Here is a 27,210-nt window from a genome sequence, read left to right as displayed (position 1 = left end):
AGGAGGTAAGTGGCACAGATTCCAGAGAAGTGTAAACCCTCAAACAAAAGGAACATGACCCTTTCTTCCTGCCTGGAGCTCTATACTTGCAGGCAGTGGTAGTAAAGTAGATAGTAGTGTGGAGATGGCCTAAGGGAACACCACCTCACCCCTTCCCTGGTGTACCTGGGCATGATCAGGGAACTGGAAAGAGCCACAAAAAGTGTCAAAGCCCTTAAGAAAGGGTCCAGAAGGTTCTTGAAAATCACCAAGCTGAGCAAGGCAGTGATGGACGGCACCACAGCCAGCAGCTGGAATGTGAACCAGCTGAGTTTGGAAGCTCAGCAGGACTGGTGTGAGCCTCATCAGCAGGGGCCATGGCTGGGCTCTTCTGGAGAAATGCCCAGAGAAACAGTCCTCAAGACTCAGGAGGGACAATGAGGGAAGGGCTGATGAAATGAGGGCAAAGTCCCAGTGGAATAGCCTTATAGCCAGAAGATGGTGGTAACCAGATGACACTTTGTTGGTTCATAAAGTGGCCCCTGAACATGGAGGGTAAGCAGAGAAAAAAGGCATGTCTGTGAAAACATGCCTTTGTTTGGCATGTCCAGATTGATAGGTGGCAGGTTTAATAAGTGAGAGAACTTACTTGCCAGGCTTGCCTTGGGTGGCCACCTGACAAGTAATCTCTGCACCCCCCACCAGAATCTCAAAAGTTTATATAGAGGCCTTAATTTGGTTGGGTCACATATTCCTCCAGATGGTGGGAACAATGGACAGAACAGTATATTCCATGACAGGGGAGTAGGTGGGGAGCTTCCAATTACCTGGATCCAGCCAGAGGTCACTCTTCTGAAAGACCTCACCCAACACCCTTCCCTGATCTCAAGACGTCTTACAAGCTCCATGGGAATTTTGATCATCCTCAGGGAAAAGAGCAGAAAAAGCATGAATTCTGGATTAAGCTACTTGGATATACATCTGTGAACTCTGAGAAAGAAGATATCTACTAAAAAGGGCTTTCAGTGGCTAACTGGGCTAAAATGAAAAGAAAAAAAACAATAGAGCCTAGCAGCTGTTTCCATACTAGAACTTTTCATGTAAACTTCACTCCTGGGAAAAGCCTGCACTCCACTGCCTGCCTGCACTGTGATTCTGCCATCTGAGCCAGCCCTTATAAAGGAGTTCCTGGAGTCTTATTTCAGCCAATAGGACTAGACTTCCGCCATCTAACCTGATCTGTGCAGCTACATCCCCACCAGCATCTTCACCAGCCAATGAGTGGCTCCATTCTGACCAATTAGAACAGTGCATTTGGACCATTCAGACTGAGAGGATTTGGAGGATTTGTACAAGAACAAACCAATCAGGGACCAGGGATGGAGACTTCTGTCTATCAGTCAGTTCCCTCTGTCTCTGAGAACACTTTCCCTTTCCACTGAAGACTGTGTTTCCCCAGTGCCTGGAGCTAAAATCCTGAAGATGTCTCCCTGGAACAGAGTAGAGACCAGCACAGGGCAGGGCAGGGCAGAGCAGAGATGTGGAGCCAGAGATGCCCCTGACCCCAGGGCTGCCTCCCAGCCATGCTGTTTTTACAGCCATGCTGTATCACTATTCATCTGTTCCACAGTTGATCCGTTTTCACAGACATGCAGTATCACAGTTGATCTGTTTGGCACTAAGTAGTTTCCTGCTTCACCGTTCCCCAAATTGGCACCAATTCACCACCAACAACCATCAGATGATGCATCTCAAGTCTACCAATGAGTAGCCATGTGATCTTGAGCCAGTTATTTAACTACTCTGCACCTTGATTTCCTCATTGACAAAATGAGAATAATAACAGTGCTTATCTTATGGGTGGTTTACAAGCACACCTGAGTGTTCAGCAGTTTTTGACCAAAAACTGCATGACCCCTGTGCCCCACCCTCCCTATTCATCCAATCTCCCCTCAAGTAACTATTTTTTGTTTCCCCTGGAGGAAAAAAAGTCCTCAAAGGGAAAAGTTTTGCTGACAAAGACGAGGTGAAGCAGAAAAAATGGCAGAAGCACTGAAAGGCATCAAAGTCAACAAGTTCAAAACTGTTTTGAGCCATGGAAAAAATGTTTTGATAGGTGCACTGCATCAAAAGTACAGTGCTTTGAAGGTGACTCGAGTTCAAACATGTCAGAATAAATACACGTTTTTTAATAAATAAAAAACATATAGTGCCTATCTTAGAGGTTATGCTTAGCACATAGAACAGTGCCTGGCACAGGATGAGTGCTCAACTCATGTTATCAGTTATGGTTAAGCATATTTATATTTCATTGTGCATTTGCTTATGATCTGTACAGTATAGTCTGTGGACTTTACTACTTACCAGCTGTGCAAGCTGTCATAAGGTCTTTAAGCCTTACTTTCTTCATCCATAAAAGGCAGATAATGATGTGAGACACCTGATAAACAACAAAGAATCAGAGAGTAAGAAGTCCTCCCATGACAGTGATGACAGCTAGCACTTACAGGGCCTTCATTAAGTGCCAGGCAGTATTCTAACACATCATACGCACCCAATCATTTCACATTCACCCAACTCTAAAACATAGGTACTATGGTTGTCCCATCTTACAGCTGAGGAAGCAGGCCCAGAAAGGTTAGAAAATGTGGCCAAAGTGAGATAGCTGGGGAGTGACAAAGCTGGGACTTAGACCCATGCTGTGCCCCAGAGTTCCCGCTGCTAAACACCTCACTCTGTCACCATCTACTCTCTGCAGTTGTGCTTAAAGTCAAAATAAGTGATTTTTTTCCTTAAAGATACAGACTATGTCTTTCTTTTCCTCCTTACTATATTAAAATGTTTGATTATAAGAAAGAAAGAAAGAAAGAAAGAAAGAAAGAAAGAAAGAAAGAAAGAAAGAAAGAAAGAAAGAAAAAGAAATGAGAGAGAAAGGAAAGAAAGGGGAAAAGGAAGGAAGGGAGGGGAGGGGAGGGGAGGGGAGGGGAGGGGAGGGGAGGGGAGGGGAGGGGAGGAGAGGAGAGGGGAGGAGAGGAGAGGAGAGGAGAGGAGAGGAGAGGAGAGAGAAACATCTTTAAATCTAAACTCTGTTGGATTACCCCTACTGGGAAGAACAAGACTCAAACCTTGATGTTTAAAAATAGCTGAGACATGCACTGTTTATCCCCACAGATCTCCACTCACGACATTCTAAGATGTTAAAAATTCTCTCTAGTTCAGTTTCCATGCTCAATTACTTTCTGACACAAATCTTTCTGATTAAGGTTATAGTGCTTCTGACATAATTTAAATCTACACTTAGGTTGTAACCAAAATAAAAATGTGGCCAAAATGTTAAATATTCTACAAGAAATTATAGATAAAAAAAATCTGATCACACCCTGAGCTTCTAGGATGTGTGGCCTCAAAATTTCATCTCAGCCTCACTTGTTGTGCTATAGAGTCCACAATTGCTGCTCTTAAAAGAGTTGATTTACAGTGAATAAAACTCTCATGTTCTCTGCTCAAGAGAACTCAGATTTTGAAAGCTTTTCATGCACAATGTAGAGCTAAAGTATACTTTCCAATTTGTACCCTGTCAACAAACTATTTTTTACTTTGGGAGTACAATTATTTCAGACAGGAGTAGAGATTAGCTTTCAAAATCCAAACACTAAGGCATGGCATTGATAGAAAAAAATCACTAAGAATTAGAAAAGTTCAGAAACTGAGAAGATAGTGAAATGGCCCTTGAGTTTCCAATTATGTGGTAGCTACTGACCCCCAGTGGTGAAAATGTGTTACTGACGTAAATTGATATTCACCTCTCTGTTAAGTATATTTTATTATGCTATTAAAGTTGTCCCAATTTTTCCCCCTTTGCCCCCCTCTGCAAGGTACCTCCCTTCCCTCTAGCAATCCCCCACTTAGTTCATGTCTATGGGTCATGCATAGAAGTTGACTTTCTCATTTCCTATACTATTCTTAACATCCCCCTGTCTATTTTGTACCTACCAATTACACATTTTAAGCTCTCCACCTTTTCTCCTATTCTCCCCCTTCTGCCTCCCAGCTGATCACCGTCCTAATGATCTCCATACCTATGATTCTGTTCCTGTTCTGGTTGTTTTCTTAGGTTTTTTGTTTGTTTTTAGATTCAGTTGTTGATGGTTGTAAATTTGTTGCTTTTTTAATTTTCATAGTTCTATCTTCTTTTTTTTTTTAATAAGCCCCTTTAGCATTTCATGTTATAATGGCTTTGTGATGATGAACTCCTTTAGCTTTACCTTGTCTGGGATGGACTTTATCTGTCCTTCCATTCTAAATGGTAGCTTTCCTGGATAGAGTAATATAGGTTATAGGTCCTTGCTTTTCATGACTTTGACTACTTGTTTCCAACCCCTTCTTGTCTGGAAAGTTTCTTTTGAGAAATCAGCTGCAGTCTTATGGGCACTCCTTTGTAAGCAATTGTCTCCTTTTCTCTTGCTGCTTTTAAGATTATCTCCTTACTTCTGGCTAAGATGGAGGCATAGGTAGACACACTGTGCCTCTTCACATAACCAAAATAAGGACAACAACAATTTAAAAACAAAAACAACCAGTACTGACAGAAAATTAAACTGTATGGAAGTCTGACAGCCAAGGAGTTAAAGTAGACACATTCATCCAGACCAGTAGGAAGGGCAGAGTCAGGGAGTCAGGACGGAGAGGTCTTGCAGCAGGGTGGCTGGCACACTCAGCCATGCAAAGCAGCAGCTGGTGGACCCAGCAAGGTGGTGGATTGTGAAGGGGTGCCACGCATCTGGTCCCACATTTGCGTTCAGATAAACCAGGCAAAATTGGGGAGAAAGACAGACCATACAGCCCAGGGTCCCAGCGCAGAGAAATAAAACCTCAAAACACCAATTGAAAACACCTGTGGAGGTTGAGGTGCTGGGAGAAAGTCCCAGCCTCACAGGAGAGTTCGTTGAAGAGACCCACAGGGTCCCAGGGCATACACAAACCCACCCACATGGGAATCAGCACCAGAAGGGCCCAATTTGCTTGTGGGAAGTGGGGGAAGTGACTGAAATCTAGCACTGAGCCGAGCAAGCGACATTGTTCCCTATCAAACCTGTGCCCCACATACAGCGTCACAACCCAGCAACTGGGTTGCCCCGTCCTGGTGAACACCTAAGGTTCCACCCCTCACTACGTAACAGGCATGTCAAGACAAAAAAAAATGGCCCAAATGAAAGAACAGATTAAAGCTCCAGAAAAAATACAACTAAGCAATAAAGAGATAGCCAACCTATCAGATGCACAGTTCAAAACCCTGGTAATCAGGATGCTCACAGATTTGGTTGAATTTGATCACAAAGTAGATGAAAAAATGAAAGCTACACTAAGTGAAATGAAGGAAAATACACAGGGAACCAACAGTGAAAGGAAGGACACCGGGACTCAAATTAATGGAGTGGACCAGAAGAAAGAAAGAAACATCCAATCTGGAAAAAAAAGAAGAAACAATGAGGAACAATTCAAAAAAATGAGGAGAGGCTTAGGAACCTCCAGGACATCTTTAAACATGCCAACATCCGAATTATAGGGGTACCAGAAGGGGAAGAGAAAGAGCAACAAGTGGAAAAGTTATTTGAACAAATAATAAAGGAAAACTTCCCCAATCTGTCAAAGGAAATAGACTTCCAGGAAATCCAGGAAGCTCAGAGAGTCCCAAAGAAGTTGGACCCAAGGAGGAACACATCAAGGCACATCATAATTACATTATCCAAGATTAAAGATAAGGAAAGAATCTTAAAAGCAGCAAGACACAATGAGAGTTACCTACAAAGGAGTGCCCATAAGACTACCAGCTGATTTCTCAAAAAACTTACAGGCAAGAAGGGGCTGGAAAGAAGTATTCAAAGTCATGAAAGGCAAGGACCTACATCCAAGATTACTCTACCCAGCAAAGCTTTCATTTAGAATGAAAGGGCAGATAAAGTGCTTCTCAGATAAGGTCAAGTTCAAGGAGTTCATCATCACCAAGCCCTTATTATATGAAATGTTAAAGGAACTTATTTAAGAGAAAGAATATCAAAACTATGAATAGGAAAATTACAAGAAACTCACAACTATCAACAACTGAAGCAAAACCAAAAACAAACTAAGCAAACAACTAGAACAGGAACAGAACCACAGAAATGGAGAACACATGGAGGGTTATCAACAGGGGAGTGTGAGGAGCAGAGGGTGGAAAAGGTACAGAGAATAAGTAGCATAGACGGTAGGTAGAAAATAGACAGAGGGAGGGTAAGAACAGCATGGGAAATGTAGAAGCCAAAAACTTATGACACATGGACTGAACCAAAGAGGAATGTGAGTGGGAGAGGGTATGCAGGGTGGAGGAGAGTGAAGCAGGGAAAATGGGGCAACTGTAATAGCGTAATCAATAAAATATATTAAAAATAAATAAGATTATCTCCTTATCTTTAAATTTTAGCATTTTAATTATAATGTGTCTTATTGTGGTCCTCTTTGGGTCCAACTTGTTTGGGACTCTCTGTGCTTCCTCGATTTGTATGTCTATGACCTTCACCAAATTAGGGAAGTTTTCTTTCCCTAATTTTTTTCATTATTTGTTCAAATAAGTTTTCAATTTCTTACTCTTCCTCTTCTCCTCCTGGCATCCCTATGATTCAGAGGTTGGCACGTTTGGAGATGTCCCAGAGTCTTCTTATACTCTCCTCATTTTTTAAAATTATTATTTCTTCATTCCATTCTGATTGAATCTTTATTTCTTCCTTATGTTCCAAATCATTGACTGGAGTCCCAGCTTCCTTCCCTTCACTGTTGGTTCTCTATAGATTTCTCTTTATTTCAGTTAGTGTAACCTCCATCTCTTCCTTTATGTTGTTACCATACTCAATGAGTTCTTTTAGCATATTTGCTGAATTTGTCCCTGTATTTGTTTCTGTGTATTAGGTAGAGCTGCTTCAACTCTCTGTAAAAGGCACCTGTAAATTGTGTGGGGCAGAGCCTTAGGTAATTGCCATGATGGAGCAATATGCCTCATCACTTTGTGGCTGTGCATGGGGGGTGGGAGATAGGAGCTCAAAGAGGGTACAGTGCTGCTGCCTGGCTTCTGGGTGTTTGCCTGGCACTTGCCCCATTTCCAGTCACTTCACACACTCCCCATATGTGACTGGAACCCTTCCAGCTGTTGCCATGCTATTAAATCCCTGAGTGGTTGGTTTTGTGTACATTTTAAGACCATACAGGCCCTTTAAATGGAGTTTCCTGAAAGTCCTGCAGTGTCTTCCACTGCCCCCACCCCCACTTGTTTTTACAGTCAGAAGTTATGGGAATTTATCTTCCCAGGGCTGGGACCCTGGGTATACAGTATGCACTGGGGAGGGGATCATTTTCTCCCAAAGAGCATGGGAAATGTAGAAGCCAAGAATTTATAAGTATGACACATGGACATGAACCAAAGGGGAATGTGGGTGGGAAAATGTGTGCACCACCACCACTGCCACCACTGCCACCACCTTTCCGTGCTATACTGTGTTGCCTCTCCTCTCCACCCTGTCTCTTCATCTCTGCCCCTCCTACCTGTCTGGATGATTGTGGCATCTTTAAATCCTTGGCTGTCAGACTTCCATACAGTTTGATTTTCTAACAGTTCTGGGTGTTGTTTGGTTTGAGATTTAGTCGTAATTCTTTTTGTGGTTGTGTGAGGAGGCAAAGTGTGTCTTCCTACACCTCCATCTTGACCATAAGTCCTATATTTACCTCTTGATTGATATTTATACTTAGCAATTCCTTTTTTAATACTTAGCATTTTCTAATATATTTATCTGAAATGTTTGCCTTGTTATTTTATTATATCATTCTTTATTTTCTTCTGTGACTCATTCTCTCCTTTCTTCACTGAAGGCTTATAACATAAAAATCTGGAGTAAATTAAAATGTTTACTCAATTCAAGACATAGTTCAGCAACTCTACAAATAAGTAGAAAGTGAAAATAATACAAAAAAATGTAATGACACACCGATTAACAGAAAGAAAGAGAACAGAACAAATTTTGTCTCTTGACAAGTTTTGCTGTACAATGCTTCTAAAATTTATTAGTAAAAAAGAGTGGGCTAGAAATAAAATTGTAATATTAGTTTTCTCAGATCACAGGATTCATAAATAAAGAACAAATATACCCAAATGTAGGAGTCATCAAACACATAGAAAATCTTTTATTGATATTTGGAATGAAATTATTATTTTTTAAAGGGGATAAATAAATATCTATTACTCCCTCACTGCAAATGTGTGACCCATAGGTTAGGAGTTTTTTCTAATTTTTTAGAATCATCAGCAACTGATATTTTTAGCACAAAACACTGTTCTATAAATCATTTTTTATCTCTATCAGCAGTTATGTAACCTACATACTATTGCACATAAAATATTGAATGATAATATCTCTGAGTTATTTTTTAGCTTCAACTGCCTTCTGACACTACACAAGGTGTCCAAGTTGTGCAAATGAGTGTCCATTCTTAGTCCAGACTCCATGCAGGAAGAGACCTCATTACTCAAACACCCTTCCACTGGCTACCACCCATGAAGAAGCCCCACCCTACAGAGCACACCCAGCAGACAGAGAAGGACACCACCACACAACACTCTGCAGAAAGCTGCTGCAGCATGTCACCATTTTCAAGACCATCTAGGAACTATCCCCCAACTGGAGCTTGGGAAACTTCCCCTTCACATTCCATCATCGATGTGTTTCTTACAACCCTGTTTGTTCTCTATCATTCTTCCTCTCATTACAGAATAGCTACTGATCTCTGAATTTTCCTATTCAACTTTTAGAGGAGAGTATAATTAGTCAATCACCTTATATTTACCAGAGAAACTTTTTCGTACCAAGTCATTTCGTAGGTCAGCAGCCAGCCTATGGCTTAGGAAGCCTGACCCCATCCATTTGCTGAAGGAAGAGACTAGGGTTGGCTGCTTAGCTCAGCAGAGGGCTGTGGGCACAGGTACAGCAGGCATGATGGTTGACATGACTGGTATACTGTGCCAAGGATTTATTTGTCTTATTCTGAAGAGGTAACTTTAGATTTTATTTATAAGTGGTTTTATCTATGAAAGGAACATAAACATATATAAGAGCATAGTTACATCATTATTCAACATATTTTGTGATTATACCCTTCTTAACTTAAAAGTGAGTTCTGGACATATTTAAATACATCTCTATTTGACAATCACAGCTTCATAATCTATTATTCATTAGAAACCTCCCCTCATCATTCAATGGATCTATTATTTTGTGGAAGGCCATACAGTAAAGTGAAAATTTTTTTCAATGCAGTTATTTCCCTTCATTACAGACAGATTCTTAAGTGTTAAAGACAGCTAATGATGTCGACATAAAACCAAAAGGTACAGATGGGGAAGTAGATATAACTGTCACCATATAGGCTGAGTAAGCACAGCAGAAACCTGCAATAAAAAACATTAGCTCCTTGAAGCCATGCTGAACTCTAGACTCCAAATGAAAACTAATCATTAGAGTCATTTACAACAAGCCACATCAAAAGTGTGTATGGTAGCCCTGGCAAGGTAGCTCAGTTGGTGAGTGCATTCTGATAGGCCAAGACTGAGAGTTCAGTCCCTGGTCAGGGCACATACAAGAATCAACCAATGAATGCATAAATAAGTAGAACAATAAATCCATGTCTCTCTCTCTATCTTTCTCTTTCTCTTCCTAAAAATCAACACATTGTTTAAGTGTGTATGGTACTCAATAAATAAACATGTTGAAAAGGCCCACTGTAAATATATAAGATGAGAAGATACAACACACACACAAAAAAACAGCAGCCTGTTGGTCTAAAGTCTGCTCAGAGAGTCAAGTTTATTTTTCTAACCCATGGAAAGTCCATATCTAATCCATAATGTTTAAACAATTAATAAACAAACATACTTAGTTAGGAACATAACATGCCTTGACAATCTAATTCATGATCCAAAAATATGAAGTATACATTTTCCCTCAAATAATTAAAGACAATTTTTAATCCATTTCACAGTTTATTAGTCGAGACCTTATTTTTTCAATGCCTCTATTAAAACACAGATTCCAGGTATTATCAAAACCCAGGTTTCAGTGAAAACATTTTCTTCAGTGACATAATATTGTACTACCATTAATATTTCAGTAACTGGAGGGCTTTTTAATAGAAATATTTCCTTGCTGAAAAAAATATATTTGATAAGTTACTTGGCTTAACATTCTCATTAAAAATAGAATTTTAGAACTAAACATTGCAAGAGACCATACATGATGCCATAATCTTGGCTCAACAGAGGAAGATGGTGTCTGACTCAGAGCTCCCTACCTCCCTTGTTTGCACTTAGTAAATAATTAAATGAGAGCAGCCTCACCTAATCTCATAACTTTTGCTATGAATTCTATGCTTATGGTTCCCAAACCTGACTCTTCTCTTTCCAATATGCACATTTCCAACTGACTGCTAAACTTCTTCTTATGGAAGTCCCAAAACATGGTGAAAATGCTTTTAGTTAAATTTCCTGTGTAAATTCTGGTCCAGAAATGAGCACCAGTATCACCAGGAGCTTGCTAGAAATGTAAAATCTCAGACTCAGTCTCAAACCTACTTCAAAATCTGCACTTTATCATTATCTCCAGATGATTCCTATGCATGATCAAGTTTAAGAGGTACTTCTCCATGATTCTCTATCTCTTTGAATTTTATTTATTTACAATGATCATTATCAATAGATGCAGGAAAAGCATTTGATAAGGTACAGCACCCATTTATGATAAAAAATACTGAGGTGGGAATAGAAGAAGCACACCTTAACATAATAAAGGCTATATATGAAAAACCTATAGTCAACATCATACTCAATGAGTAAAAACTAAAAAAGCTTTTCCCTTATGATCAGAAACAAGACAAGGATGTCAGCTTTCACCACTTCTATTCAATATAGTATGTGGAAGTCCTAGCCACAATGATTAGACAAGAAAAAGAAATAAAAGGTATCCAAATTAGAAAGTGGGAAGTAGCCCTGGCTGGCATAGCTCAGTGGATTGAGCGCGGGCTGGGAACCAAAGTGTCCCAGGTTCAATTCCCAGCCAGGGTACATTCCTGGGTTGCAGGCCATAACCCCCAGCAACCTCACATCTCTCTCTCTCTCTCTCTCTCTTCCCCCCCCTTCCTTCCCTAAAAATAAATAAATAATAATAAAAAAAAGAAAGTGGGAAGTAAAACAGTCATTGTTTGCAGATTACATGATAGGATATGTAGAAAACCCTAGAAACTCCACCAAAAAAGTACTCAACCTAATAGTAAATTTGGTATAAAGTCAATACAAAGGATACAAAGTCAATATTCAGAAATCAAATTCAGAAATTCAGAAATCAGGAGAAAATCCCATTTGCTATAGCAACAAGAAAAATAAAGTACGTAGGAATAAACCTAACCAAGGAGGTTAAAGAGTTGTACTCAGAAAACTACACAACACTAAAGAAAGAAATTAAGAAAGACACAAATAAATGGAAGCATATACTGTGTTCATGGATTGGAAGAATTAACATCATCAAACTGTCCATACTACCCAAAGCAATTTATAGATTCAATGCAGTCCTTATTAAAATACCAATGACATATTTCACAGACATAAAACAAACACTTCAAAAGTTTATATGGAACCATAAACGACCCCAAATAGCTGCTGCAATTTTGAGAAAGAAGAGCAAAATAGGAGGGATCACAATACCTGATACCAAACTGTATTCCAAGGCCACTATAATCAAAACAGCCTGGTCCTGGCATAGAAACAGGCACATGGACCAATGGAACAGAACAGAGAACCCAGAAAGAAACCCAAGTCTCTCTGGTCAATTAATATTTGATAAAAGGGAAAGCAACATAAAATGGAGTAAAAATAGCCTCTTCAACAAATGGTGTTGGGAGAGCTGGACAGCTACATGTAAAAAAATGAAACTAGACCACCAGCTTACTCCATATACAAAAATAAACTCAAGATGGATAAAAGACCTAAATATAAGTCACAACACTATAAAAGTCCTAGAAGAGAACATAGGAAGGAAAATCTCAAATATTCAATGCAGCAATATTTTTACCAATATGTCCCCAGAGCAAAGGAAATAAAGGAAAGAATAAACAAATAAGACTTTATCAAAATAAAAAGCTTTTGCACAGCTAAAGAAAACATCAGCAAAATGAATAGGGAACCAACTCTAATGGAAAATATATTTGCAAATGATAAGAATTTGATCTCTAAAATATATAAAGAACTCACATGACTCCACTCCAGGAAGAGAAACAATCCAATTAAAAAATGGGAACATGATCAGACACATCTCCAAGGGAAACATACAGAGACCCAGAGACATATGAAAGGATGCTCAGCATCACTAGCCATCAGAAAGATGCAGATTAAAACCACAATGAGATGCCACTTCACACCTGTTGGAATGGCCATCATAAACAAATCAACGAACAACAAGTGCTAGAGAGGTTGTGGAAAAAGGGAAACCTAATGCACGGTTGGTGGGAATGCAGACTGGTGTAGCAACTATAGAAAACAGTATGGAATTACCTCAAAAAATTAAAAACGGAACTGCCTTTTGACCCAGCAATTCCACTGCTGGGATTATACCCTAAGGGCCCTAAAACACCAATCCAAAAGAACCTATGTACCTCAATGTTCATGGCAGCACAATTTACAATAGCCAAGTGCTGGAAGCAACCTAAGTGCCCATCAGTAAGTGAGTGGATCAAAAAACTATGGTACCTTTACACAATGGAATTCTATGCAGCAGAAAGAAAGAAGGAGCTCATACCCTTTGTGACGGCATGGATGGAACTGGAGAGCATTATGCTAAGTGAAATAAGCCAGGCGGTGAAAGACAAATATCATATGATCTCACCTATAAGTGGAACCTAATCAACAAAACAAACAAATGAGCAAAATAGAACCACAGACATTGAAATAAAGAATAAATTCACAGTAACCAGAGTGGAGGGAAGGGGATAACAGGGGAAATAAGGGGAAGGGTCATCAAGGAACATGTATAAAGGGCCCACAGACAAAGCCAAAGGGGCATAGGATTGGCGGCAGGAGGTGGGGGCAGGTGGGGCAGGGAAAGTGGTGGTGGGAAAATGGAGACAACTATAACTGAACAACAATAAAAAATGTGTTCAAACATGAAAAATATTTGACATATCAGCATCTCAAAGGATTTTATGGAAGTTAATTTTTAAACCTGCAGATTGGGTTATTTTTTTCTATTTTTGAAGATGAGGTTATTTTTTTTTCTTTTTATTGTTGACACTATTGCAGATGTCCCAACTTCCCCTCCCAGCCCCCACTCCCCCTTTTCTCTGGCCGTCACTGCACTGTTGTCTGTGTCCATGGGTTATACATATATGTGTTGTAGCTAATCCCTTAAGATTGGGTTATTTTTAAATTGCCTTGAAGACAGGATCTGATTAAAACCACTATACAGGAGTGGAAAAAATAAGGTTTACAGTTATGAGTATGCGAAACAGAATTTATTCTAGTTATGTTTTATTAATTTGTGTATTATTTATTTGTATTACAACTGCAAACCTACTTTTACTCACCCTTCTATAAAGTGAAATGTGACCCTTCCTTATTGGAGGTTCTTTTGTCAATATACTTACCACTTCAAAATGACATTTTTACTGTAATTCAAAGGTAAACTCCAGAACTGTTATTTTTAAATTTTCCAACCCCTACAAAAATTGCCGATTTTGTGGACTTTTTTATTTGGCCAAAGCAAACAGTGCAGTCCTCAGAACAGGTGAAATGTATACATAGGCTCATTCTCTGGCTGCTTAGTCCTGTTAAGACAGCTGAACAAAATCTTAACACATCAGAAAAGAGTGTCTCCCCACCACAGCAGACCACATGTCCTATAGTAAACAGATTCATACCACCAGACTCTGCAATGCACTTTCTCTGCTGAAACACTCCAATCATTGCAGCTGGGAAACGTATAGCTCTCTGTTGGAAACTGGGTGCACAATGTCCTGCTAGCAAGTATATTTCTGAACTGGCAAACACCTCCTACATTATGGACTGCCCCCCTCCCTTTTAATCACAGTGCCAGATGGCTTTGTAGGTCAATGATTATAGTCCCTCAGAATGTGTTGGGGAAAACAGATTCAAACGTTCTCCATCAAATTCTGCCCGAGGCTTATTTTTGTATGTCACATATTAAACCTTCCCAATTCACTAACACTGTCTTTAAAAGTGTCTGTCACAGCATTCAGCAATTTACAGCTGTCTGGGTTTACTTGTCACTGAAAGGGTTCAGCAGAGGTCAGATGCCCAACCAGCAGGGCTATTATGAGGGAATTCTTGAATTGGGTAAGAAGATGGGGCTTACTGGCCTCAATGGACCCCTTAACTCCAAAAATCCACAATTTCGACTTGTAACTACTTCTATATTCCTAAATGGTATATGTATGATTGTAACATCAAGTCTTTTCTGAAATTCATTAGAGGAAAATTTTGGATGGGTTGTTTATTAAGATGCTTCTTAATTGCCCTGTATAAAAAGTTGTGAACAGCTGCAGTCTAAAACAGGCTTGAACAATGTGCAATGTAACACTAAACTTGGAATTTGTTTTGTTTTGTTTGAAGATTGGCACACAGAAATTGTAGAGAAGGCTTTAATTATGCAACAACAATAAAAAGAAAATATTTACATTTAAGAAAGAATTAAATTTCAAAGAATGGCAGCAAGTCAACAAAAGATGTTGGTCTTACATGGTCAAAAGAAATGAAAAGGGCAATGTTCAAATGCCTAGCCTGTTTTTACCATCCCTGGACATCCATTCTAAATCACTGGATCAAACAATGTCAGTGTTCACCAATATTCAGCTATTTGATCTCATTTGTGAAAATGAAAAACTTTGGAGTATTTTACCATGTGTAACAGAAATTTAACTTAAATTTTCTAGTTTATATATTTAGTAAAATTTTTTTCACCAATAAGCTTCTGTAAGCTGCTAATATCAACCCTGAAGAAGCAATTCTAAAAATTTAGGAATGTGTTGTGAAGTGGAATTTTTATGAGTCTCTATGAGTTTTCCTATTTGTGTGTCTTTGCTTCAAATGAATGAAAAAGACAAACAAACAACTTTTGATCCCAAATAAGAAAAGGCTAAAGGGGTTAGTCACCACCAAACTAGTATTACAAGATATGCTTCAGGGACTTCTTTAAAAAAGAAGAGGGGGAGAAAAGATTAAAATATGAATAATAAGGATTTGGAAGATGGCTGTGTGGTAGGAGGGAGCAGATTCTACTTCTCCCTACACACAAGAGAAAAACTAACCAATCTACAAAGGAACAGAGCAAAAGCCAACAATAACACAATATTTATGAAAATTGGAGATCAAAAATTATACCGGACATTGAAAAACCAGATTGTAAGGAGATTGCTTCAGGATAATAAGGGCCCAGGGATCAGCGCAGGGACCAGGGAGGTTGCAGCCCCCAGGCCCAGTGTTCCCGGGTCTACCTCATGGCACTCTGGAGAGAGCTGGGTCAACCGCTCCCTCCCTGGCCAAATAAGGATTGAGCAGCACTGGGGGAGGCCTCGTTGCTTGAAGGCACAGAGAGGGGAGTAAGGACTAAGAGACAATCACACAGGGGCTGCGAGCACCCATGCATAGCCCTGGGAAGAGTGTGTACCCCAGCCTGTGTGAACAAGGGTGGCCTGGCCGTGCCCCTGTGCCCTCAAACCAGAGATAGTGTGGTTTTGTGGAAGACCCAGACCCCACAGCCCTGAACACAGAAAAGGCACGGGCACTCCACAGGATCCCCAGTGCCCACGGCTGAGAACTCAGGGGAAGTGCATGCCCCTACAGATCCCCAGAGCTCACACCCTGAACCCAGAAAAGGTGTGGACGCTCTGCGGAATCCCAGATCCTGAGGCAGTGAGCTCCAGAGAGCATGCTTGGATGCACCCAGACCCACACACAGGGCCCTGGGGAGAGGCACCAGACTGGCTCTGGGGAGAATGCGCAGCTAGCCCTGGGGACAGTACACAAGAGACTGAGTTCTGACTGGGAAGGGAGAAAAGCAATTCCAATCACCCCTCAGTCTGCTGAAGCCAACAAGACCAGAAAAACTAGTTTGGCCAGTGAGAAACCAACAAGAGGGTTTTTTGTCATTGTCGTTGTTGTTGTTGTTGTTGTTGTTTGTTTGATTGTTTGATTTTATCTTTTTTAAGTAACTTTTTATTTTTTAATTCTTATTATTTTTATATCTGTAAATTCCTTATGCTTCTCTTTCTTTCACTCTAGTATTATTCCTTCCTTTCCAAGTTTATCTCTTCTTCATTCCATCTTCTGCTTTTTTCCTTTTTTTGAAACTGCAAGTTATTGCATATTTGCATTACCTTTTTTTCATTATTCTTACATTTTTTATTTTAATAGTATTTTGGTATTCTTCTTCTTTCTGTATAGTCTTCTTTCTTTGGCTGGTTATACTATATCATTTGATAGGTTTCCCCTATTACCTCATTCATAATGTATTCCTAATTTACTGTCCTTCATTTGTGTTCCATTAGTACACTACTCAAGGTCCTATATTTCCTATTCTTGTTATCTAGATCTCATAGATTCTGTCATATGATTGTTGCTCTAATATTACTGTAAATAAGACCTATTCCATACAATTGTAAATACTACACAACACCCCTCACAGATCTCAGCCCACTTCACGGTTTCCCAAACTCTATTACTGTAGTGGTTAACTCTATTCTCTCACACACTACACCTATTTACTATTCTTTACTCTCACCCTACCTCAGAATCTGACATCCCACAGCCTCACTGCTTTCTAGATCCAACTCACAATCCTTTCCTCCCCAACAAGAGTCTTATCTTCTTTTCATCCTTTCTAAAAAGTGGCTAGTGGGGTGGAAGGTCACTGTTAACACTATACATAGTCAAAGGATTTCCTATCTGTTCTCTACAGACTGCTACTGTAAATATCATAGAATACACTCTTGCTGTCCTAAACCATTTTGCCTTACCCCTCCAACTGATCACAAAAAAGGGTGGGGGAAGGCTGTGAACACCAGGATACCCAAAAGAGACTGCACCACTGAACCTCACAGGTGTTCTACCACAGAAGTTCACACCATAAACCCAGGACACGAGAACAGATTAATTTAAGAAACAGAAGCTAACAAGAAGACTCATGAACAATGAGAAGACAAAGAAACAATCCCCAAATGAAGGGAAAGGAGGACGCATCAGAAAGAATGCTAAATGAAATAGAAGCAAATCAACTATCACATATTGAGTTCAAAGAAATGATTATCAGGAAGCTCAATGAACTCAAAATGAGCTACAAGAAATTACAGGAAAATTACAACAAAATCACTGCGAACTATATCAATGTGAAAAAGGAAATAGAAACTATCAACAAGGGCCAAGAGGAAATGAAGAATACAATTTCTGAACTGAAGAACACAGTAGAAGGAATGAAAAGAAGGATTGATGAAGCAGACCGGATCAGCGAATTGGAGGGCAAAGTAGAAAAAAATACCCAGAAAGAGCAAGAAAAGGAAAAGAGACTCAGAAAGAATGAAGAGGGATTAAGAGAAAAGCAAGGCAATATGAAACGTAATAATATCCATATAATAGGGATACCAAAAGGAGAAGAAGAGCACGGGATAGAAAACCTATTTGGAAAAGTAATGATGGAAAACTTCCCTAATTTGATGAGAGAAAAAGTCACACAAATCCAGGAAATACAGAGAGTCCCAATCAAGAAGGACTCAAAGAGGCCAACCTCAAGACACATCATAATTACAATGGCAAAATTTCAAGACAAAAAGAGAATCTTAAAGGCAGCAAGAGAGAAACAGGAAGTAACATACAACGGAGCCCCAATAAGGCTAGCAGCTGATTTCTCAATGGAAACACTCCAAGCCAGAAGAGAATGGCAAGAAATATTCGAAGTAATGAGAACCAGAGGCATGCAACCAAGGCTACTTTACCCAGCAAGGCTCTCAATCAAGATAGAAGGCCAAATAAGAAGCTTCCCAGACAAAAGAAGTCTAAAAGAATACACCTGCACCAAACCAGCTCTGCAAGAGATACTAAAGGGACTGCTTTAAGGAAAGGAAGGAAAATAAAGAGAGATAGAGGAACACAGGCACATAAATGACAATGAATAAGTACCACCAATAATAACCTTAAACATAAATGGATTAAATGCTCCAATCAAAAGACATAGAATAGCTGAACAGATAAGAAAGCATGATCGACACATATGCTCCCTACAAGAGACCCACCTTAGGATAAAACACCTACACAGGCTGAAAGTGAAGGGCTGGAAACAAATTTTCCAAGCAAACAGACAGGGAAAAAAAGCCGGGTAACAATACTCGTATCAGACAAAATAGACTTCCAAAAAAGGGCCATAAATGGAGAGACCCGAAAGGTCACTTCATAATACTCAAGGGAAGAATCCACCAAAAAGACATAAACATTGTAAACATATATGCACCCAACATAGCAGCACCCAAATACATAAAGAAAATCTTAGAGGACTTCAAGAAAGATATTGACAGCAACACAATTATAGTGGGGGATTTTAACACCCCACTGTCAAAAATGGGCAGATCTTCCAAACAAAATATCAACAAAGATATTGTGGCATTGAACATTGCCCTAGATGAAATGGACTTAACTGGTATATACAGAGCCCTCCATCCCAAAGAAGCTAAATACACATTCTTTTCAAATAAACATGGAACATTTTCAAAGATAGACTGCATGATAGGACACAAAACAAGCCTCAACAAATTCAAGAAAATTTAAATTATACGAAGCATTTTCTTGGATCACAAGGGACTGTAACTAGAAACCAACCCCAAGGGAAAAAAAACCCCAAAACACTCAAAATCATGGAGATTCAATAGCATGCTATTAAACAATGTATGGGTCAAGAATGATATTAGGGAAGAAATCAAAAAGTTTCTGGAAACAAATGAAAATGAACTCACAACAACCCAAAACTTATGGGACACAGTGAAGGCAGTCATGAGAGGGAAGTTCATAGTGATACAGGCCTACCAAAAAAAGATAGAAACATTTCAAACAAACAACCTAACCCCACATCTACAAGAACTCGAGGAACAACAACAAAGGCAGCCCAGAGCAAGTAGAAGGAAGGAAATAACCAAGATCAGAGAACTAAATGACATAGAGACTAAAAGCATAATTCCAAGGATCAAAGAGTCCAGGAGCTGGTGCTTTGAAAAGATAAACAAAATTGACAAGCCTTTAAGCAGACTCATCAAGAAAAAAGGAGAGAAGACCCAAATAAACACAATCAGAAATGAAAGAGGAGAGATTACAACTGATACCACAGAAATACAAAGGACTGTAAGAAATTACTACGAAGAACTGTATGCCAAGAAATTTGAAAACCTAAGTGAAATGGACAAATTTCGAAAAAAATATAATCTTCCAAAACTCAGTGAAAAAGAAGCAGAAAGCCTGAACAGACCAAAAACAGCAAATGATATTAAAGCAGTAACCAAAAAAAAATCCCAAAACACAAAAGCCCTGGACCAGATGGTTTCACAGGAGAATTCTACAAAGCATTTAAGGAAGAGCTAACCCCTATACTTCACAGACTATTCCAAAAAAAAAACAAAAATATAGAAGACTCCCAAACTCTTTTCATGAGGCCAGCATCATCCTAATTTCAAAACCAGATAAAGACACAACAAAGAAAGAAAACTTCAGGCCGGTATCGCTGACGAACACAGGCGCTAAAATCCTCAACAAAGTACTGGCAAACCGCATCCAACAATACATTAAAAAGATCATACACCATGACCAAGTGGGATTCATCCCAGGAGTGCAAGGATGGTACAATATTCACAAATCAGTAAATGTAATACATCACATAAACAAAAGCAAAGACAAAACCCACATGATCATATCAATAGATGCAGAAAAAGCATTGGATAAGGTACAACACCCATTTATGATAAAAAATACCCAGCAAAGTGGGAATAGAGGGAGCATTCCTCAACATAGTAAAGGCCTTATATGAAAGACCTACAGCCAACATCACACTCAATGAGCAAAAACTAAAATCTTTTCCACTAAGATCAGGAACACGACAAGGCTGTCCACTTTCACCACTTCTATTCAATATAGTACTGGAAGTTTTGGCCACAGCGATCACACAAGAAAAAGAAATAAAAGGCATTCAATCAGAAAAGAGGACATAAAACTGTCATTGTTTGCAGATGACATGATAGTGTACATAGAAAATCCTATAGAATCTGCCAAAAATTGCTCAACCTAATAAATGAATTTGGCAAAACAGCAGGATACAAAGTCAATATCAGAAATCAAAGGCATTTCTGTACACCAACAATGAAACAACAGAAGCAGAAATCAAGAAAAATATCCCATTGGATATAGCAAAAAGAAAAATAAAATACCTAATAATAAATCTAACCAAGGAGGTAAAAGACCTGTACTCAGAAAACTACGCAACACTGAAAAAAGAAATTAAGAAAGACACAAACAAATGGAAACATATACCGTGTTCATGGATTGGAAGAATTAACATCATTGAACTGTCCATACTACCCAAAGCAATTTACAGATTCAATGCAATACCTATTAAAGTACCAATGGCATATTTCACAGACATAAAACAAACACTTCAAAAATTTATATGGAACCATAAACGACCCCAAATAGCTGCTGCAAGTTTGAGAAAGAAGAGCAAAGTAGGAAGGATCACAATACCTGATACTAAACTATATCACAAGGCCACTGTAATCGAAACAGCCTGGTACTGGCATAAAAACAGGCACATAGACCAATGGAACAGAACAGAGAACCCAGAAAGAAACCCAAGTCTCTATGGTCAACTAATATTTGACAAAGGGGACAACAACATAAATTGGAGTAAAAATAGCCTCTTCAGCAAATGGTGTTGGGAGACTGGACAACTACATGTAAACAAATGAAACTTGAGCACCAATTTACACCACACACAAAAATAAATTCAAGGTGGATAAAAGATTTAAATATAAACCATGACACATTTAAAGTCCTAGAGGGGAACATAGGCAGGAAAATCTCAGATATTTCACACAGGAACATTTTTACTGATACGTCCCCTAGAGCAAGGGACAAAAAGGAACGAATAAACAAATGGGATCTCATCAAAATAAACAGGTTCTGCACAGCTAAAGAAAACAGTATTAAAATATAAAGAGAACTAACTGTATGGGGAAACATATTTGCCAATGATACCTCAGACAAGGGTTTGATCTCCAAAATATATAAAGAGCACATACAACTCAACACAAGGAAGACAAGCAATCCAGTTATACAATGGGCAAAGGGCTTGAACAGACACTTCTCCAAGGAGGACATACAGAGGGCCCAAAGACACATGAAAAGATGGTCAGTATCACTAGCCATTAGAGAGATGCAAATTAAAACCACAATGAGATACCACCTCACACCAGTCAGAATGGCCATCATTAACAAATCAACAAACAAGTGTTGGAGAGGTTGTGGAGAAAAGGGGACCCTAGTACACTGTTGGTGGGACTGCAGACAGGTGCAGCCACTATGGAAAACAGTATGGAATGTCCTCAGAAAACAAAAAATGAAACTGCCTTTTGATCTGGCAATTCCACTGCTGGGGTCATATCCCAGGAACCCTGAAACACCAATCCAAAAGAACCTATGCACCCCAATGTTCATAGCAGCACAATTCACAATAGCTAGGTGCTGGAAACAACCTAGATGCCCATCAGTAAATGAATGGATCAAAAAACTGTGGTACATTTACACAATGGAATTCTATGAAGCAGAAAGAAGGAGCTCCTACCCTTCACGACAGCATGGATGGAGCTGGAAAGCATTGTGCTAAGTGAAATAAGCCAGGTGGTAAAAGACAAATACCATATCATCTCACCTTTAACAGGAACCTAATCAACAAAACAAAGAAATAAGCAAAATATAGCCAAAGACACTGAAATAGAGAACAGGCTGACAGTGACCAGAGGGGAGAGAGGAGGGAATTTCAGGGAGAATGGGAAGGGTGTAGAGGAACAAATATGAAGAACACATGGACAAAAACTGGGGTGGTGTGGAAATGGGAGGGATGGGTGGGTGGGCTGGAATGGGAGTAAAGGACAGAAAAATGTACTTGAACAATGATTAAAATAAAATTTAAAAAAGAAAGAAAAGAATTTGTTTTATATATATGTATATACATATATATAATGGAATATTACTCAACCATAAAGGTAAAATCTTGCCATTTGGAACAGCATGGATGGACTAGACAGAATTATACTAAGTGAAATAAGTCAGAGAAAGACAAACACCATATGATGTTTCTTATACGTGGACTATAAAGAAAAAATAAATGAACAGACAGAATAGGATAGCACTGGATGGTGTGGCTCAGTGAATTGAGCACCTGCCTATAAGCCACAAGGTTGCCAGTTTGATTCCCAGTCAGAGCACATCCTTGGGTCCCCAGTAGGGGGCATGCTAGAGGCAACCACACATTGATGTTTTTCTCCCTCTCTTTCTCCCTCCCTTCCCCCCTCGAAAAGTAAGTGAAAGGTTTTAAAAAGAAAAGAAAAGAAAACAGAGCTAGCGAGGTCTACGAAGTCCTTAAAAACACACACACAAATAAATGCCTAAAGGGAACAAATTGATGGTTGCCAGATGGAAAGGGGATGGGGGGATGAATGAAAAAAGGAAAGGGGTTAAGATGTGCAAATTGTCAGTTATTAAAAAGTCACAGAGCCCTGGCTGGCGTAGCTCAGTGGATTGAGCGCAGGCTGCGAATCAAAGTGTCCCAGGTTCAATTCCCAGTCAGGGCACATGCCTGCGTTTCAGGCCACGTCTCCCAGCAACAGCACATTGATGTTTCTCTCCCTCTCTCTCTCTCTCTCTCTCCCCCTGCCTTCCCTCTCTAAAAATAAATAAATAAAATCTTTAGGAAAAAAAACAGTCACAGGAATGTAAAGTACAGCATAGGTAATATAGTCGATAATATTGTAATAACTCTGTGTGGTGTTAAATGGGTACCAGACTTATTGGGGAAGATCATGCTTTAAGTTACAAATGTCTAATCACTGTGTTGTACATCTGAAACTAATGTAATATTGTATATCAACAGCAACTGAAATTTTTTAAGTTATTCTTAAAAATTTACTAAAGCAAAAGAGAAAACTTTTGAAACTAATAAAAAATGTTCTTAACTATGAACAAAGATTGAAATCTGGCTATTCTGTGGAGAATATGGATATATGAAAAGATTGTCTTAAGACAAATTTACAGAAGGTTCAAAAGTAGTGCATGTAATGTTTACTACAGTGAAAGGTCAATATTATTCCATTTTCATAAAATATACTAAAAATATTAATGTTATTTTTTCCTTTTTGTGTTTCTCATTTACCATTTACCATGCTTTCCTTTTACTGCTTTTTTAATCTTTTTCACCTTTCTTGTCTTCCCTTTAACTAATCAAATTACTTTTATTGCTTTAACTAATCAAATTACTTTTATTGCTTCTTTTCCTCTACTGGTTATAAGTTACATAGTCTGGTTTGAAAGTTATATACACTGGTTTGGACTTTTATCCCTAACTTTTAAAAAGACATAGGTTTATGTTGATCAAAAAAAGCCTAAAATTAATATTTCTACCCATCTTCCAAGTGCCTTAGAAGTATTATCATTTAGTTTTTTGTTGTTGTTGTTTTCTTAGGGGGGAAACATCCCATTTCTCAGTATCTCATCCTCAACCCCAATAAATGGCCTTTATGGCCATATAATCCATAGATGAGAAAGAAAAAATCTGACTTACTAATGTAAACTCATTATTCCATACCTGGTATATTGCATACCTATTATTACATTCACCAGATAATAATACATCAAACCTAGACCAGATTAAATAAAGGAAGAATAAACATAAGAAAGAATACTTTAATTTCATTAGGTAAACTATTAAAAAGCAAACAAGAGAAACAGAAACATCTATAGAAGTACTTGATAAAATGTGCAAGATGAATACAAATCAAGTACATAATACAAAAAGTATGTGTATATGTATATTGGAGACATGGAAAATGCAAATAAAAATGTAAAGATGGGCATCAGAAAGCAAATAATCCTAATCCGTCAGTGTTGTTTGGAAAAAAAAACCCATCATGTTCATTTAAAATAAAACCAAGTGCAATAAAGCCACAGCATTTACTTTGTAACAGCCAATAAAGAATGTATTTGTTTTTGTCTCAAAAACCACACCTAAGATTAATGCATAAATAAAGACTCATCTCTAATGCTACCTTTTCAACTGTGTCTTTTGTACTATTTTACTAGAGGAGAGCTGGGATTCAATTTTTTTCTCATTAAATTATGTCTTACTGAGTTTGAAAATTCTAAGACAGATTTTTGGTCAAGTTGTTTCCATTAAAAATTACTGATTTTAAAAACTAATAACTTAGATCCCTTCCACAGGAGGCCTACGTGCCGCCCCTGGGGCTGCCTCCGTGTCCATAGCAATCCCTGAGGAGCTGCAGCACATTTTGCAAGTACTCAACACCAATACGAATGGCAGAAAACAGCCTTTGCTGTCACTGCAATTAAGGGTGTGAGGCTAAGGTATGCTTGTATGGTGTTGAGGAAAGCAGACGTAGACCTCACCAAGAGGGTGAGAGAGCTGACTGAAGATGAGATGGAACGCTTGACCACAATTGTACAGAATTCACACCAGTATAGGGTCCCAGACTGGTTCTTGAATAGACAGGGCATGAAGGATGGAAAATACTGCCAGTCCTGGACAATGGTCTTGACAACATCTGTAAAGACCAACAAGGACTGAAGAAAATTCAGGCCCACAGAGGGCTGTGACACTTGTGGGGACGTTGTTTTTGAGGCCAGCACACCAAGATGACAGGCTACCAGGGCCACGCTGTGGGTGTGTCCAAAAAGAAATAAACCCATAGGCCTTGTCTGTTAATAGTTTCTACACCCCAAAATTAAATTCAGAACTAAACAAAAACATGATCCACAAAACACAAACAAAAACATGGTCCACAAAACAGTCTCCTTTCCTTCTGAAGGAATGATTACAATGCACTGTAATCATTAATCAGTCTTACTATTAAACTTAAATGCCCAATAGAGACAAAGCATTCTGAGACCATTCTTCCACCACTGATTTTAAACTGGAATGGCAAAACTGGGAATAATATCCATTTAGCCTTCTGAGCTTTCTGAATAGACTTGGTGCCTCTGCCAGCTCCAGCTCCCTTCTTGTCCACTGTCTAGTAACACCCACAGCAACTGTCTCATGTCATGAACAGCAAAATGGCCCAGAGGACAGTCATAGAAACTCTTAAAACACCTGGGCTTGCCAGGAACTGGTATCAATGATGGCAACACCACCAGATTTCAGAAACTTTGGGCCATCTTCCAGCTTTTTCCAAGAATGATGATCAATCTCCTTCATCTCAGAAAATCTGTGACAATCTAGCGCAGGTGTGTGTCCAGCAATGATTTGGTCTGGAAGGTTCAGGATAATAGCCTGAGCTGTGAAGGCAGCAGTTTCCACTGGTGGGTCATTTTTGCATCGCCAGCCACATTGCCACAATAAATGCCTTTGACAGACATTTTCTTGATATTGAAGCCCACATTCTCCCAGAAGAGATTCTCTCAAGGCTTCATGGTGTGTTTCAACAGACTACTTCAGTTGTAATATGACTGGAGCAAAGGTAACCATCTTGCTGGCCTTGAAAACAACAGTTTCCATTCGGCCCACACAGACAGTATGAATGCCAATTTTGTAGACATCCTGGACAGGCAGATGCAAGGGTTTGTCAGTTGGACAAAGACCAATCAATCTGGAGCTTCAAGTCAGGTTCCACTGGCATTGCCATCTTTACAAGTGACTTCCCATTCCTTAAACCAGGGCATGTTAGCACTTTACTCCAGCATGTTGTCCCCATTCCAACCAGAAATTGGCACAAATACTACTTGTAACCAATTTTCTTAATGTGTTGATGTCCTTAATGAATTCCTTGTATCTCTTCTGGCTACAAGGCAGCTCAGTGAAGTCCATTTGGTTAGCAACGTTATTTCACACCTAGTGTGTAAGCTTGACGGACATGCTCACAGGTCTGCCCATTCTTGGAGATACCTGCTTCAAATTCCCCACCACCAACAGTCAGGACAGCACAGTCAGCCTGAGATGTGCCTGTAATCATGTTTTGACAAATTCTGTCCCTGGGAGAATTAATGATCATCACAGAATACTTGCTGGTCTTGAATATCCACAGGGAGAAATCAATGGTGATACCACATTCACGTTCAGCTTTCAGTTTATCCAAGACGCAGGTATACCTGAAGGAGCCCTTCCCCATCTCAGCAGCCTCCTTCTTAAACTTTCAATGGTTTTTGTCAATCCCACCACATGTGTAGATCAGGGGGCCAGTAATAGTAGACTTTCCCAATTCAACATGTCCAGTGATAACGATGTTGATTCGAGTCTTTTTCTTTCCCATTTGGGCTTAGATTTAGGAGTGTTTTCACACCAGCGTTCTGGTGGCAAACCTGTTGCAAAAAAGTTGGATTAAATTTAATGTACAGTGTATGTCACCAGGCCAAAGTGTTCAGAATTTACTGAGAACAATAGGAATAGCATGGTCAGATTTGTACTTCGGTGCATTGAAGAGCAGGATGGAAAAAAGGAGAAAGCAGACTAATTAGGAGGCTGTTTCACTAAACCGGGTTAGATGTGATGAAGATAGAATAGCACTACAATGGAGAACAAGTAAATAGGGAGATATTAATGAAAGAATTGGTTGAAGTGTTAGTTGAAAATAATTCCCTTATTTATGGTCTAGACTGGACAGTAAGCACATCCATCATATGCAGTCCTGGAGATAGGGAATGAGAGGAAAGTTTATCAAGTTGGGAACTGGGTAGAGAATATGTCAACTCACTTTTTGGATCAGCCTATTAAAGATTAAATTTATCCCATTACACCAAAATATATGTACAGAAATGATGTAGGTGTAAGGTCATTTTTAGAGAGAAGGCCACTAAGGGTGGTAGTGTTGTGGAAAATATACCCACACTCGGAGAGATAA

The 27,210-nt window shown here is 39.2% G+C and overlaps 3 pseudogenes; 1 reads left to right on the top strand and 2 right to left on the bottom strand.

Annotated features, from left to right (window-relative positions):
* The first annotated feature begins 527 nt into the window (after positions 1 to 527).
* Positions 528 to 25,089, top strand: LOC114492059 (annotated as a pseudogene).
* Positions 25,090 to 25,131: 42 nt separating this feature from the next.
* LOC118501282 lies at positions 25,132 to 26,035 on the bottom strand (annotated as a pseudogene).
* On the bottom strand, positions 26,028 to 26,622 carry LOC114492408 (annotated as a pseudogene).
* Positions 26,623 to 27,210: the final 588 nt, after the last annotated feature.

This window comes from Phyllostomus discolor, chromosome 1 (assembly GCF_004126475.2).
Source record: "Phyllostomus discolor isolate MPI-MPIP mPhyDis1 chromosome 1, mPhyDis1.pri.v3, whole genome shotgun sequence".
NCBI lineage: Eukaryota > Metazoa > Chordata > Mammalia > Chiroptera > Phyllostomidae > Phyllostomus > Phyllostomus discolor.
Note: the sequence above shows the minus strand (reverse complement) of the source record. Positions and strands in the feature narration are given on the sequence as shown.